Here is a 14,850-nt window from a genome sequence, read left to right as displayed (position 1 = left end):
TTAAACCTTCACGGAGCTTGGGAAGCGATGCCAGAGCCCCTGCTGCACTTCATTAAAGCACATTTTTGACACAGTTTGCCTTATTCAATAACAATTTAGTTGACCAAGAACCCAATGGGAAGGGACAGGCAACTGTGTAGAATTTTGTTGTGGTTTCATTTTCAGCATTTCTTCATGTCACTTTGCCAGCTGTGCCCTGTCAGGGATGGCTGAGCCCTGCAGGATTCGTGTGTGTATCCCAAAAAATAACTGAGATGGAGTCGGGGTCAGGATGGTGCTCCCACAGGGACGTTGAGGGTCACCTCTGTTCCCACCTCCCCATCAGCTTCTCTGTCCAACCCACAGCCCCACTGACCTCCAGTTGCACCAGGAGAAGTTTAGGTTGGATATTAGAGATTTCTTCATGGAAAGGGCTGCCCAGCCCTGGCACAGCTGCCCAGGGCAGGGATGGAGTCCCCATCCCTGGGGAGGGATTTAAAAGCCATGTGGATGTGGCACTTGGGGACATGGGTTAGTGGTGGCTTTGGCAATGCTGGGGGAATGGTTGGGCTTGATGATCCCAGAGGTCTTTTCCAACCTAAATGATCCCATGATTCTGTGATTCATTATTCCTAAAACCTTACTCTGGCCACTTGTGGACGGGGTGAATCTCAATTTGTCAACTCAGCTTGAAAACCCAGTTCCATCTTGGGTTTCTCCTCCATCCCCACCTGTTGGTGGTTATTTGTCCACCAAAACCACTGGACTAATGGGATGCTCAGGATCCAGCCAAACCCTCCTGTTCTCCACCTACACCCCCCTCATCCCACAGAGCTCTCCTGGCCGGGGGCCGGGTGGGCTGGGGGGCAGGACAGAGTTGTGGGTCCCACAGAGACGTCAGGGATGCTCCTGGGGTCAAGTGAGAGCAGGAGGGGTCCCAGGGGAGCCCGGCAGCCCGGCCCCAGCACGGCTCCACCATGTGCATCTCCTCCAGGAGCAGCAGCCAACGTTCCCTGGTGTGTCCTGTTCCCTGGTGTGTCCCGTTCCCTGGTGTGTCCCGTTCCCTGTGTGTCCCGTTCCCTGTGTGTCCCGTTCCCTGTGTGTCCCGTTCCCTGTGTGTCCCGTTCCCTGTGTGTCCCGTTCCCTGTGTGTCCCATTCCCTGTGTGTCCCGTTCCCTGTGTGTCCCATTCCCTGTGTGTCCCGTTCCCTGTGTGTCCCGTTCCCTGGTGTGTCCTGTTCCCTGGTGTGTCCCATTCCCTGGTGTGTCCCGTTCCGTGGTGTGTCCCGTTCCGTGGTGTGTCCCGTTCCGTGGTGTGTCCCGTTCCCTGGTGTGTCCTGTTCCCTGGTGTGTCCCATTCCCTGGTGTGTCCCGTTCTCTGTGTGTCCCGTTCCCTGGTGTGTCACATTCCCTGGTGTGTCCTGTTCCCTGGTGTGTCACATTCCCTGGTGTGTCCCGTTCCCGGTGTGTCCCATTCCCTGGTGTGTCCCGTTCCCGGTGTGTCCCATTCCCTGGTGTGTCCCGTTCCCTGTGTGTCCCGTTCCCTGGTGTGTCCCGTTCCCTGGTGTGTCACATTCCCTGGTGTGTCCCGTTCCCTGTGTGTCACATTCCCTGGTGTGTCCCGTTCCCTGTGTGTCACATTCCCTGGTGTGTCACGCTTCCCTGGATATCCAAGGCGCTCGCACAAACAAAACAAAGGAGCTCCGTCTCTCCGGAGACACGTCCCAAACACGGAGCCAGGCCAGGCCAGGATGGGGCTGGATGCACTGAATCACTCAACCAGCTGGAGCTGAAGCCATTTGGGTCAAACATTCACGCTGGCCCCCGGCCACCACCTTATCTTGCCTTTCCTTTGCTCTACCTCAGCTCAGCCTCTGCCTTGCAGTTGCTTTCAGATGAAGTTTTTGGGCTTGGTGGTGGCACCTGCTCACTCAGAGTCACCTCAGGAATCCGCTGGGTTGGGTTTATTCCTATTTATGATGATGTCATTTTTTATTCCTGGCTAATTTTTATTGCAGCTGAACACGGAGGACAGAAAACAGCATTAGCAGAGCTTTGCTGAGCTATTAATGTTCCCCGTGGGCGCAGAGGGAATTTAGACACTCAACAAGTGTATAAAGGGGGTCCATAAAACGTGCCTGGGCCGTTCCAGGGGGGGCAGCACCGAGGGGCTCGTGGGGGCTGCCCACCTCCGTGTGCGGGCGAGGGCTCAGAGCAGCTCCGGCTTAGCGAGGCCGGGCCCGAGGGACCTTCCTGCAGGATGACATCAGTAGCATGAGGATGCTGAGTGTACTGTCTGGGAATCTCGGAGACGAGGGGATTTTTTTATTTTTTTTTTTTCCTGTGAGATTATGTGTGTGATAAAATATGTTCTGGGGCTGCCTGCAGGAAGGGATGTGCTACAAAAGCCACGGCGCCTGGTTTTCCAGTACCTGGGAAGTGGGAACCTCGGGTGCTGAGGCGGCTGTGGGGCTGGGTTAGGGCTTCTCCATGTCCCTGCCCACTTGGTACCTGGGCTTGCTGTGGGCAGGGACCCCTGGCAGGGAGGGGGGGTGCTTTCTTCTGCCAAATAGGGTTAGAACTGCCCCACTCGTGTTCCCTGAATCCCTGTGCTCTTCTCCAGGGATGTGCTGAAGGTGCTGTGTCCTCCTGGGGGTCCTGCACCCTCAGGGACTGGCCCATGGCTCTGGCAGGGGCTGGGGTGCCATGGGGAGTCTTGGCTGGTTCTACAGATGGGTTCCACTGTGAGGATCCTTGGGACCATAAGAAGTTCCTCCAGAGGGACTTTATCCATGTTGTCCCTTTCTCCTTGTCCCTGCTCCTGGTGTTTGGGTGTTGCTTCGAGCAGCTCTGGGATGCAGCTTTGTATGGCAACAAAACCTGGCATTTCCAAGCATTCCTGACAGGGGATTATACCCCAAAAGGGGAAATGAGATGGGAGAGGGAGCAGAGGAGATGCAGCCGGGAGCCTTCCCAGTGCTGTGGGAGAATGTGGAGCTCAGTCTCCAAGGACTGAGGGAGTGAACCTGAGTCCAGTGGGGATGGGTGAGGGCTGGAGGTGGAAGGAAAGGACTTTGCTGTTCAGCTCTGCTCTGGTTCTGGTGTGCAGAGCAGGAACAAAAATGGGGGGAAGAGATCAGGACAGGAACTTTCCCTGTGGGGACAACCTGCCCTGCACAGACGTTCGCCCGCGGGCTGGGGGGAGGCAAAGAGGATCCGGTTCCTGAACTGGAAAATGGAGGCCTGGCCCTGGGCAGCTGGGGATTAGCTGGGGGGATGTGTGGAAGGAGGTGAAGCGTCGGTGGAGATCACAGGGACATAGTTGAGCCCCAGCCAGGCTGGGCAGACAGACTCCACCTCTGAAAGAACCGCAGCGCGTCGCGCTTGGCAGCGCCGCTCCCGCTGGCAGCCCCTCCAACTGGCTCCAAGTGAGCTCCTCGGAGCAGCCAGAGGAACCTCTGGACCCAGGATGGGACAAGAGGAAGGAGCAGGACCCCCACCGTTTTTGGTGTGGGCGTTGGGTCTGTCCTGCAGGCGCAGGAGCACCCAAACGGGTGGGAGAAGGGACTGAGCTGAGCATCACCCTCACCCCTGGGGCAGAGTTCAAGGAGACCCAAATCATGGCCCTTCCTCTCTTCAGAGGGCATTTCAGGATGGAGGAGGGAAACTGGGACAGTTTGCCCCGTTCCCAAACCAGCCTTGGTGCCCACTGAGCTTGCCCAAGGATTTTGGCTGCTGGGAAGGGATGCTCAGAGGGACTGGTTTTTCCAACCAGCTGAGCCCAGGGTGTGCTGAGCAGTGAAGCTTCTTTAACCCCCCCAAATTTACTCTGATTCACCATTTTATCCAAAAAAAGGGAAATTTTAATATGGGGAAAAAGCAGAATTCTGACATCAGTGAGGATCTTTAGTAAATCAGTCAGATCCCCCAGCATCCCCCAGCACAGAGGAGGCTGGAGCTGCTCCAAAACTCCAGTTTTAACCAAAAGAAGCTAAAAAGAAACAAACAAAACCACCAAAATAACACTTGGCCATGGTTTTTGTCGCCCCTTCCCCCTCCTTTTTGATCGTCTCTGTCTTGTACTACCCTGGTCTAGGCAGATAACCGAGGATCTCACCCAGCTTTTCAAAGTAGCTGGAGGAAGAAAGCAGCCTTTGTGAGGGGCTTTCTGAAGGTCTCTGTTCTGGGAAGGTTGGAAATAGCACAAAAACATCCTTTCTCACTATATTGTGTCGCTTCCAGCTCTGAGCTCCACCACGACCCAGATGTTTAGATGCTGATGCTGAAAAGGAAAATAAGAGCCATGGGGAGAAAGCCAGGAGAGGGGGGGATCTGGGTGGAACTGGCTTCCAGAAACCTGCACTGCTTTGGTACAGTGTCTTTAGTTTAGAAACAGGGAAGAGAATTAGAGAAGAAGACTCAGAGACTGTGAATTAATATCTTAATTGGTACAATGATGACCAACTGCCCATCTCCTTATCTTCAACCCTATAGTTTAATTTTAAGACAATGTTCTGCATGTTCAGCCTTAAACATGTTGAGGATTTGGTGCTATCAAGCATTTTTGCTGGTTTTTGATCCCATTTTCCCTTTTTCACTGCATTGCTCCCAAGTTTTCCCAGTCTTTGGACAATTATTGGTGTGGGTTTATTGCTCTGCTTTTAAAATTGTCATTATCCAGGAGGAGGAGGAGGGACCTCCTCGGGTGGCTGTGTGGAATAACTCTGTTCTTACCTAATTGATTGGACAAGGGAAGTTAAGTGTGAAACTCCTCCTTATTGTCCGTGTCCTCTCTCTAATTATCCCAGCTCGGCAAGAACATCCCAAATGTGCAGGACAGGCCTTCTCTGCTTGTTCTCCCTCAGCAGGAATTTCTCCAAACCTCCAGGCTGCTAATCCAGCCCTTCCAGAGGGGTCTGGGCGCGGGATATTGCAGGCAGACAGAGCTGAGCTGATGTGGGAAGGGGGTGACCCCCACCCCCTCCCATCCTGTGTCTGTGTCTGTCCAGCTGCTGGGACGTGTGTCCAGCTGGATTTTGTGCTGGGATCAGACCGAGTGCACCCAGATGTTGGTGGGGGAGGAGGCTGTGGCACCGCCGTCCCCCCATCCCGACAGCTGCCCTGGGCACAGGGGTGTTGGGGAGAGGGGGGCAAGGCACCATCTCCCACCCGTCCTGAACCCGCTGCTGCCAGAGCACAGGCTGTCCTGGCCAAGGCCTGGAGCAGGAGGTGGGAGCTGAACTCATCCCTGCTCTGGCAGAGGAGCCAGACGAGCTGCTCCTGCGCTGATTCCTCGGAGCTGAGCTCCCACGCCTGGCCCCGCGCTCGGCCCGGGGTCCTGCGGCCACCTCTGCAGAGGGGAGAGGGGACATTCCCATCCTACGCTCTCCTGCCTTCTCGGAGAGATCAGGACAGAGATTGGGGTGGTTGAAAAGCAGAGCCTGGAGCCTGCAGAGCTTGGGAGCTGGAGCGACAAGGCTGATGCGAGTCTGCTGTGGCAGCAACCAGATGGGGCCGGCTGGGAGCAGGAGCTGGGGCTGGACACCGGGAAGGTGTCCTGGGAGGGTCCCCGGGCACCTGCGCGGGGTGACAGGCACGTCCTGGGGGGGGGTTATTGCAGGGATGGGCTGTGGGTCCCTGGTTCCAGGGCCATCCCACTGCCCGGCTGCTCCACAGCCTGCGGGCTCTGGGTGGGTGCCGGGGCTCAGCTGCCCCAGACAGGACACCCCCACTTTGGGGCTTTGGGGACACGTCTGTGCCCGTGTTTGCTGCAGGTCCCTCGCCGTCACACTGTCCCCGAGCTCCCTCAGTGCCACCCCCTCTTCTCCGGGCTGGAGACCCGCACGGTTCCTCCCCATCCCACCCGCACTCCCTCCCTCCCTCCCTCCCTGCCTCCCTTTTCCCTGCTCGTGCCTAATTCAATTTGCTGCTCCCCGAACAGCTCCCCATAGCTTGACCATTAACAAATGGACTTGGCCGGAGGCCTGGGCGACCATTTGGATGCTGAAGCTGCTGCCAGGCGGGCCCGGGCACCCGCGAGCCGTCGGCACTGCCAGCACCCCGCGCTGGCATCCCGGAGAGCTGCCAAATCCCGGCGGGGCCGCTGCCAGCTCCGGGAGAAAGGGGCGAGGGAGCCGCACACAAAGAGGGGTTTATAGCCCGGCCGGGCACCTGACACGGGGAGGAGGGAGGGCTGAGACGTGCTTAGCCCCGATAATCCCCGGGTTGAGTTTAATATATTATTTTATTTTTTTTTTTAATCAAAAGCGCAGCAACAGCTGGGGCTGAGGCTTTCCAGGAGATGAACTCATGAACAACTGTTCAAAATAACTTTATTCGTGCTGCTATTAGATCAGTGCACTGGGGAGCCACCAATTATTTGTGATTACTCGAGGCAGATAAGGCTGGGGCAGAGCCCAGAACTGCGAGGGATCGAGGGCACCTCGTGGTTTGGGTGTTTTAGGTGGGCAGGTCACGGGCACCCAGCACCCACGGGAGCCCCTGGCACCCACGGGAGCCCCTGGCACCCATGGGAACCCCCAGCACCCATGGGAACCCCCAGCACCATCCAAGCTCCCCCCATGGTGCTCAGGGATCATCCTGGGGGAAGCACAGCTGGGGGTTGCAGGTGGGCACCACATGGACGTGCAGGAGGCTCTCGGGATGAAGGGATGTTTGCAGGCAGATCTGTGCCATTTCAGCCTAAAAACCAATTAGCAGTGGTGCTGCAGGGCTAATTAGCCTGTCCAAAGCTGGTCTGTCCATCTCATTCATGAGCCCCAGAGCCAGCACGGAATCAGCTCAGGGAAAGCTGCAGGATTTGGAGCAGGACAGGTCCCTTCCCAGGGATGCCCATGGAGCAGCACCCCGGGGTCTGAGCAGGGCAGTGCCCACCCACTCGCCCTGACCCCATCCCACAGACCAGCCTTAAACCCCTCAGCCAGCTGAGGCCAGTGCAGGGCATTTTCCCTTTCCAACATGACATCAGGCACGAACCTGAGCACGGGCCGTGTTTGCCAGCAGGAAAATCTCCCAAGGGAACCAAAGGTGGAAGCTAAACCACGAAAAACTGGGCTGCAGGGCCCAGGCTGCTCTGGCCAGCAGACAGACTGCATGAGCTAATAGGTCTTTTCCATTTCTCGCTCCTGTGATTCAAGAAGTCTCGTCACCGGGGAGTTTTTAAAAATAGCCCTGGATGAAACAGAAGACGGGGGATGAGGGACCAGGCCTGCCTTGGCTGGGAGGCAGCTCGGGCTAACAGGACTTTTCCATCGGGCTGTTCCATGATTAATCGAGACAAGAAAAGAAAAAGAAGAAGGAAATTGATAAACACAATGGTAATTCCATCCAGGGCTTGCCTTAGTCAGGTTATTAGAATCCTGACATCATGTCTTGAAAAGAGGACTGGAAATAAATCTCGGGGAGATAAGATCTGCTGGCTGGGGGCGGGGAGGTGCACCAGGCTGACGGGGCCATCTTGGGGGTCCCCTCCCCAAAAAGCTGTTTCTCCCAGTTTTGCTGGGTCTCAAACCAGCAACAGGAACATGTGGCTTCCATGGAAACCTTACCCCTTCTTCTGCCTGCGCTCCTCGGCTCATCCTGCTAAAATCACCCTCCACACCCCAACGAAAGCATTCCTGAAGGAATCTCCAGGTGGGTGGGAAGTTCGTTTCCTGTGGTCATTTAATCAGAGCAAACACTGGGAAGTTTGGGATTGGCTCCAGCAGCGGGGGTGTGCAGTGTGTGGGTCTCCTGAGGGATGCTCCACCACGGGGTCCATGTGGGAGCAGCTTCTCACCCACAGCATGAGCTCCCCCGGGACACCTCGGATCCGGAGCAGGCTGAGCTGTAGCTATTCCCAGTGCCCCCACACTCCAGAGGTGCAGCTCAGGTGAGATGGGATGTCTCGTGATCCAAATCAGGAATTTTTCTGTCCCTTTGGCCTTTATGGCTAATTCTGGGGGTGGGGGTGGGAGAGAGGAGCAAGGTCACTCAGGAATGTCCCAGCCCACAGACCCTCTCCAGCCTCACTGGGAACTCGGGAATCGCCATTTCCGGGAGGCAAATGAAATATTCCCCCTTTTTTCCCCCTAAATGTCTTCGCTAATGGTCAGTCTCAGTCTGGGATTGATTTGACTCCAGTCCCCAGAGCTGCTGCTACCAGGGATTTCCAAGAAGTCCACAAGGCCTTTAATCTTTCCCTCTGCAAACAGGGCTGACCCCAGATCCCGACCAGCCCTGCTCAGAGCCTGGTGGCAGCCGGAGCAGATCCTGGCTGAACTCCAGAGGGGGAATTTCTGTCCTGTCTGTGTCCCTGCAGCTTCATCCCTGGAAATCGGAGCTGCTCCCTCCAGTCCTGGCTGCTCCCACCACAGCCCCCGCTCCCAGCCCGGGCAGGATGTGCTGCAGGGGGAAAATTGCCTTTTTCTTCATTTATTTTCTTTAACAAGTGATTTTTTGCCCGTGAGCACACGCTCCATGACTTTTCCACGTGCAGCCCCTCTGCCTCCCTCCCCCCTCACTGTCACTCTGATGCACAATCCCAAACAAATCCCACCTGTAAAGGAGGAATCCAGACACACAGCTCTGCTGCACCCTCCAAAGGGCTGACCCTCTCCAGCCCAGGAAATTCCTTGGCTACTTTTGGACCCTGCACAAGACTGAGTGGGTTGAAACATGCTAAAAAAACATGTTATTGCAACAGTCAGGGAGCAAAGGTTTGGATGTTGCACCCACAGATCTCCCACAGCCTCTCTCAGCAGCCTGAGCAGATTATTTTTAAAATATATTATATTATGATATTAAATATCCTTATATTTAATATATAAATATATAGGTAGGGGATATATATAAAATATATGATATTATGTTATATATATATGGGGGGGTTAAATATATATATTTCAAATATATATATATATATAATAATTTTACAGAGCAGTGGCCCAGTCACTCACTCCAAAGGTCAGGATGCAGAGGGGGGTTATCACAACATCTTTAAAAATCCTCTGTGTCCTCCCTGTGAGGATCTGCAGGTGACAGTGCCCTCTAGTGCACCCCCTCCCCAGCCCCCTTTAGCAATAACTAACGAGCCCCTGGCTCATTAGCTAATTGGCACCCTGACATTTTTAAGGTTTATGGTTGGACTCGATGATCTCAGAGGTCTCTTCCAACCATAATGACTCTGTGTTTCTACCTGGACCCACCGTTCTGGGCAGTCCCAGGGATGCTGGGACAGTCAGTGTTATCCCTGCAGGGAATTTCCACCTCCCCATTGCCGATGGGGTTTTTTTCCATAACTTTTATTTTTGCAGCGCCCTCGGAGGACAAGGAGGATGAGAAGGACGAGGTCCATGGACGCTGGATCCTGTCATGGAGCAAGTCCTGACTGCCCTTCTCCAGGCCCGGGTACAATCAGGTGTCCCATTCCCAGTTCTCCATCTCTCCAACCTCGTGGTTCCTCGGACACTGCCCAGGTGAGCTGGGAAATCCCTGGATGATGCTACTTCTTCATGAGCATTTCACTAATTACTCCTGCCAGCAGCACTACCTGCCTGGCTTCACTTCTCTGCTCCAAGTCTTGCCTTGGGATGAGAATTCCAGAATCACTGAGGTTGGAAAAGCCCATCCAGCTTAGGTTGGAGTCCCCATCCCTGGAGGTGCCCAAGGAGGGACTGGCCATGGCACTCAGTGCTCTGGGCTGGGGGATGAGGTGGGGATGGGGCACAGGGGGGACTCGGTGATACTCGGTGATCCCGGAGGGCTTTTCCAACCTCAGTGATCCTGTGATGAAAAATCCCCCTTTGCCAGAGCATCCTGTGCTCCCCCAGCTGGGGCTGAGGGAGGCAGGAGGATCCAGCAGGGCTGTGGATGCAGCTGTTTAACAGCTCCAGGACAGGGAAGGGTCATTCCCGTTCCCGTTTAACCACGCACACGTTTATTTTCCTTGGCTCTGACAGGGAAATGGGCTCCTCCAGGACTTCTCATTAAGCAGAAAAAAATTTATGAGAGAGGATGAAAATTGAGTTTTACTGTCTGAGGTCTCGGGCAGTGCTGGTTCTGCAGACATTTTTGTCATCTCGGGGAGGACTGAGAGCGTTTCTCCAGCGAAATCAAAACGTTTCACTTCCACATTTGGAGTCGGTCGCTCGGCCGGTTCCGTCCCCGGCGCGGAGCGATGCCCGGGGTAACCCGACCCCGTGGGGGTTCCAAACAAAAGCCAAACACCTCACAATTTATGTCCAGTGAAAAATAACGTGTACATGATGTAAAGCGTTCTGGGGATTTGATGCTAATTTTAGTGGTCACCTTGGCTGCCTTTGAGGAAGTTGCTGGTGCTGCCAAGAGCAAATTTACCTGATGATGGATGAGGAATGGGAACATAAAATAAATAAATATCAGCAACACCTCTTTTTTCCCCCCTCCCTTTTTGGCAGGTCGGTGTCATCCAAGGTCACGCATTTGTGGGGTAGAACTGCCAGAGCTTAGTGCTTTAAAATCACGTTTAAGACAGAGCAGCATCTTTAAGTGCTGGATTTAAAAAGAAAGGCTGAAGTAGGGTCTCCCAAAAATTCCTCTCCACTGGTCACATTTTCATGTTGGCATTAACTGTCTTCTCTCCTTGTGTTCAGGCTTGGAAGAAGCTCCCCATGAGCAACCTGGTCCAGTGTCCCTGCCCATGGCAGAGGGGTGGAATGAGAAGAGCTTTAAGGTCCCTCCCAACCCAAACCATTCCAGGATTCAGCAAAAATTCCTTTTTTTTCCTCCTGAAACCGGTTCTGCAAACTCCCATGCCAGGTACTGACCACTCTATACTTGACCTTTTTCTTCTGTTCATGGAAAAAATTGGTAAGTTGTGCTATGAGATGGAGAAAAAGGAGGATTTACTGACAGAATACAACAAGCAGGAAAGTCTTTTTTTTCCATCAGCTGTTTTTGGAGAGCGGGAATGGTTCAAGAGCTCAAACCTTCAGGAAGTTAAATCTGGAAATGGCTTGGGAGAAAACAGGCAGGAGCCTCCTAAAGTGACCCCTGGTCCGGTGGGCTCTGAGGACAGGGAGTGTCATTCCTGCCTCTCCAAGCTGCTGCTAATTACTTTCAAATAATTTATTTGCAATTAAAATGAAAGCATTTTATTTGGGGAAAAAAAAAGGAAATAAATCAGGAAGTTCCACCATGAAAACCCACAAGTTTTATTCGTGTGGAATACCAGCCACGCTGCAGCTTTGGAGATGGCCCGGAAAGATTTCAGGATTTGGGGATTATTTGATTGTTCACTTTTTCCTCCCTCTCCAAAAAGGCTGTGGGAAGGGGATGTGTGAGGGGACTGCACTAACACGACCTGCAGAGGGAGATGGGCAGAGAGTTTGTGTAGGTGAAGTGGGAAGGATGGGACAAGCTGGATTTATAGCAACCCTTGGAAAAATGATAAATGGAAGCTGTAATTTTTGTCGGGGAAGGGGAGCAGACCACGGGTGAGGGAAGAAAATAATAAAAAAGGCATAAATTAGGAGTTTGATGGTCGGGAGCAGAAAGCCTTTGGCTCGGATATAACGGGAGTTTGTCTGGAACGTGATCCAGGGAAGCACCTGGAAGTTACCTGCAAAAGGCTTTTCATGTTGGGGTGAAATTCTGTGTCATGGCTGTGCTTCCCACTACTCCCAAACACATCCTGCAGCCACCACCCACAGCCAGTGTCCCACTGAACCAGATACTGGATATATGCAGGGTATTCAGTATATACAGGGGATGTAATATATACTGGGTATTTAATATATACAGGTCATTTAATATATACTGGGTATTTAATATATACAGGTCATTTAATATATACAGGGGTTGTCATATATAGAGATTATTTAATATATACAGGGTATTTAATATATACAGGGGATGTAATATATACAGGGTATTCAATAGATACAGGGGATGTAATAAATGCAGGGTATTTAACATACACAGAGTATTTAATATACTCAGGCCAGTGCATGCTTTAAGCCAGAAGGATTCTCCCAATGGCTTTAGGACAGGGTTTGATGGCTGGTGGGCAGCTGCCTGTCCATGCCCATCTGGCAGCAGCAGTGCTGATCCCTGGGATTCGGGCTGATCGCTGGGATGTGGGGCTGATCCCTGAGATTCAGGCTGATCCCTGGGATGTGGGGCAATGAGCTCAGGGCCATGGCTTTCCCCCACAAAGGGAAGCACTTCTAGAGGAGTCTCCATCGTGGGGAGAGTGTGGGAACACCCACCTGCAGAGCCAGAGGGATCCCAGCACTCCGAGGACGTTCCCTCCCTCCAGCCCCAGGCTCAGCACATTCTCCTCAGAAGCCAAGGGAACCAACCCCAGCTTGCCCCCGGTGGAGGAGGAGCCAGTGGGATGGATCCTACCCCAAACAGTTGGGGAGTTTATTTTGGGAAGTGCCCAATCACCCAGCTTTGCCCAAGGTCCCAGCCTGGTCCGGGATCCCCGGGGATGTTTCTGCATCAGACACACGAGCAGAGCCCCTCGACTGCAACAGCTTGGGCAGAACATCCCATCTCTCCTTGTCTGCATTGCTCCAGAAGGCTCCAGGGAGACCTTAGAGCAACTTCCAGTGCCTAAAGGGGCTCCAGGAGAGCTGGAGAGGGACTTGGGACAAGGGTCTGGAGTAACAGGATAAAGGGGAATTGCTTTTAACTGAAAGAGGGGGAATTTAGGTTTGATATATGGAAGAAACCCTTCCCTGTGAGGGTGGGGAGGCCCTGGCACAGGTTGCCCAGAGAAGCTGTGGCTGCCCCATCCCTGGAAGTGTCCAAGGCCAGCCTGGACGGGGCTTGGAGCAACCTGGGCCTGTGGAAAGTGTCCCTTCCAACCCAAACCATTCCAGGATTCTGTGATTTTGAAGATGAGCATCCCCAGAGGATTTTATGGCTTGTTGTTTGATTGGAATTACTCCAGGCTTGCATGAGCAAACTGAAGGAGTAGGAATTAACCAAATATCTCTCCATGACACATTTCCACCCACCACATGTTTCTCAAAGAGCTGCAACCTCACAGCGCCCCAGACTTACCAAGTCTTGTCCTGACAGAGACAAGTCTGGCTCTAAACCTGCCTGGTTTCCTTAGGTCTGAGCCCATCCACCGCTCCCTTTTTGATGCCAGGAACGCCTCCACGAGCCGAATTTCCCTGGTAATTGTGCTTTGGATTAGTTTAGAAAATTGCCCAAGCCCTGGGTGAGCGCTGGCCGGGTCTCTCCTCCGAGCGCCGAAGGCTCGGGGGGGGGCAAAGCCTGAAGAGCTGTGAAAGGCAGAGATGTAACAGATGTTGACACGCAGGGAAAATACGAGAGGCAGGAGCCTGAGATAATAAATCTGAAAAATTAACACGTAGGAGGACGAGAAAAGGAGCAATATGTTTTGGTAATCACTCTGAACTGCTGAACCCTCCTCCCGCCGCTCCAGGACGCCTGGCACCGAGCAGATGTCACTCACCCGGTGATTAACACATTACTGGATTTCTCCAGTCGTTTAATAAAAGTTTTACGTAACATGCAGGTAATTGCTTCCAAATGGCAAGGTAACAATGTGGCCTTCTGTGGATGGCATTGTTTCCAGCATCCAGGTGAAAACTCCTCTCGTTGTCAGGGCGAGGTCCCTCCGCGAAGAGCCCGCGGCCGAGCAGCTGCTTTTCCCATCACTGCTCCTCCAGAGGCAAAGGAACACCCTGGGAAGAGGCAAAGCCTTCCATCAGGGAATATTTTTTTTTTTTCTTTCCCTTCAAATGTCCAGATGAAGGGAGCCTGCAAGACAGATGGAGAGAGACTGGTTACAAGGGCACGGAATGACAGGACAAGGAGGAATGGCTTCCCACAGGCAGAGGGCAGGTTTAGACTGGATTTTAGGAAGGAATTGTCCCCTGTGAGGGTGGGGAGGCCCTGGCACAGGTTGCCCAGAGAAGCTGTGGCTGCCCCATCCCTGCAAGTGTCCTAGGCCAGGTAGGACAGGGCTTGGAACAACCTGGGCCAGTGGAAGGTGTCCCTGCCCGTGGCAGGGGGTGGGATTGGATGAGCTTTAAGGTCCCTTCCAACACGTGTGGTTCCATGATTCCATGATGTGGGCAGCAAAAGGGCTTTGTGCTCCCAAACTGTGCCACAGGTGATTCTTCTCTGTGATTTTTAATATTTTTTCTGCTTTTCTTGCTAGAAAATCTTGTCGCTGCGGAGCACGTGGAGATGGTGGGAAGAACAGGGTGAGTGGGAAAGCCTGGGCAGCAGGGATGGGGTGTTGTTATTCATGGAGCTCTTGCCCTGAAACCAACCCATGCTCAAAATTTAAAATCCATTGTGAAACCAGGGAAAAAAAGTGATCCCAACCAGTTTCTTTGCTGGGCATCTGTCCTGATGTACAGCTGGGGGGACTTGCTTTGCTCCAGTGTGCCATCACTTGTTATTTGGGAGTCAGAGCAGGAGGGAGGTGTGACAGTGATGGATGTTCAGGGACAGGGAAACCCAACTGGCTGCAGACCCTGCAGACTCAGAGAATTGCTGGCTAACAGCCTTCACGGCTGTGAATGAGCTTCCCAAATTACTGGAGCTGGAGAACAGGATACCTTTTAAACAACCAATCTGTCATGAGCCGTATCCTGTGTCTGTCAGAGCCCAGCGTGACTCCAGTGGGGGAATCCATGACAAAAATCTGGGGAGGGCTGTAAAAATGCACGTTGATGTGGTTGTTTTGACATGACATTTCTTTTTAGGCAGCTTTAGGTGATTGCTGCTGCCACTGCAGGTCACACATGTCACCTCTGCCCAGCAGCATCACCGCTGTGGCTCCCCCTGCTCCTGAGGAGCAGCAAGGGCTGTCCCCTGGTCTTCCTCACAGAGGGAAGATGTG

The 14,850-nt window shown here is 53.4% G+C and overlaps 1 long non-coding RNA gene across 1 annotated transcript; it reads left to right on the top strand.

The window, feature by feature from the left end:
- The first annotated feature begins 9,322 nt into the window (after nt 1-9,322).
- On the top strand, nt 9,323-12,361 carry LOC108501335. Its single transcript, XR_001876163.1, has 3 exons — nt 9,323-9,454; nt 10,610-10,775; nt 12,175-12,361. It is a non-coding gene; the product is annotated as an uncharacterized LOC108501335 (long non-coding RNA).
- The last annotated feature ends 2,489 nt before the right edge of the window (nt 12,362-14,850 follow it).

This window comes from Lepidothrix coronata, unplaced genomic scaffold (genome assembly GCF_001604755.1).
Source record: "Lepidothrix coronata isolate B3197 unplaced genomic scaffold, Lepidothrix_coronata-1.0 Scaffold101, whole genome shotgun sequence".
NCBI classification, from domain to species: domain Eukaryota; kingdom Metazoa; phylum Chordata; class Aves; order Passeriformes; family Pipridae; genus Lepidothrix; species Lepidothrix coronata.
The sequence above is the reverse complement of the archived record's forward strand: the minus strand, read 5'-3'. Positions and strand labels throughout refer to the sequence as shown.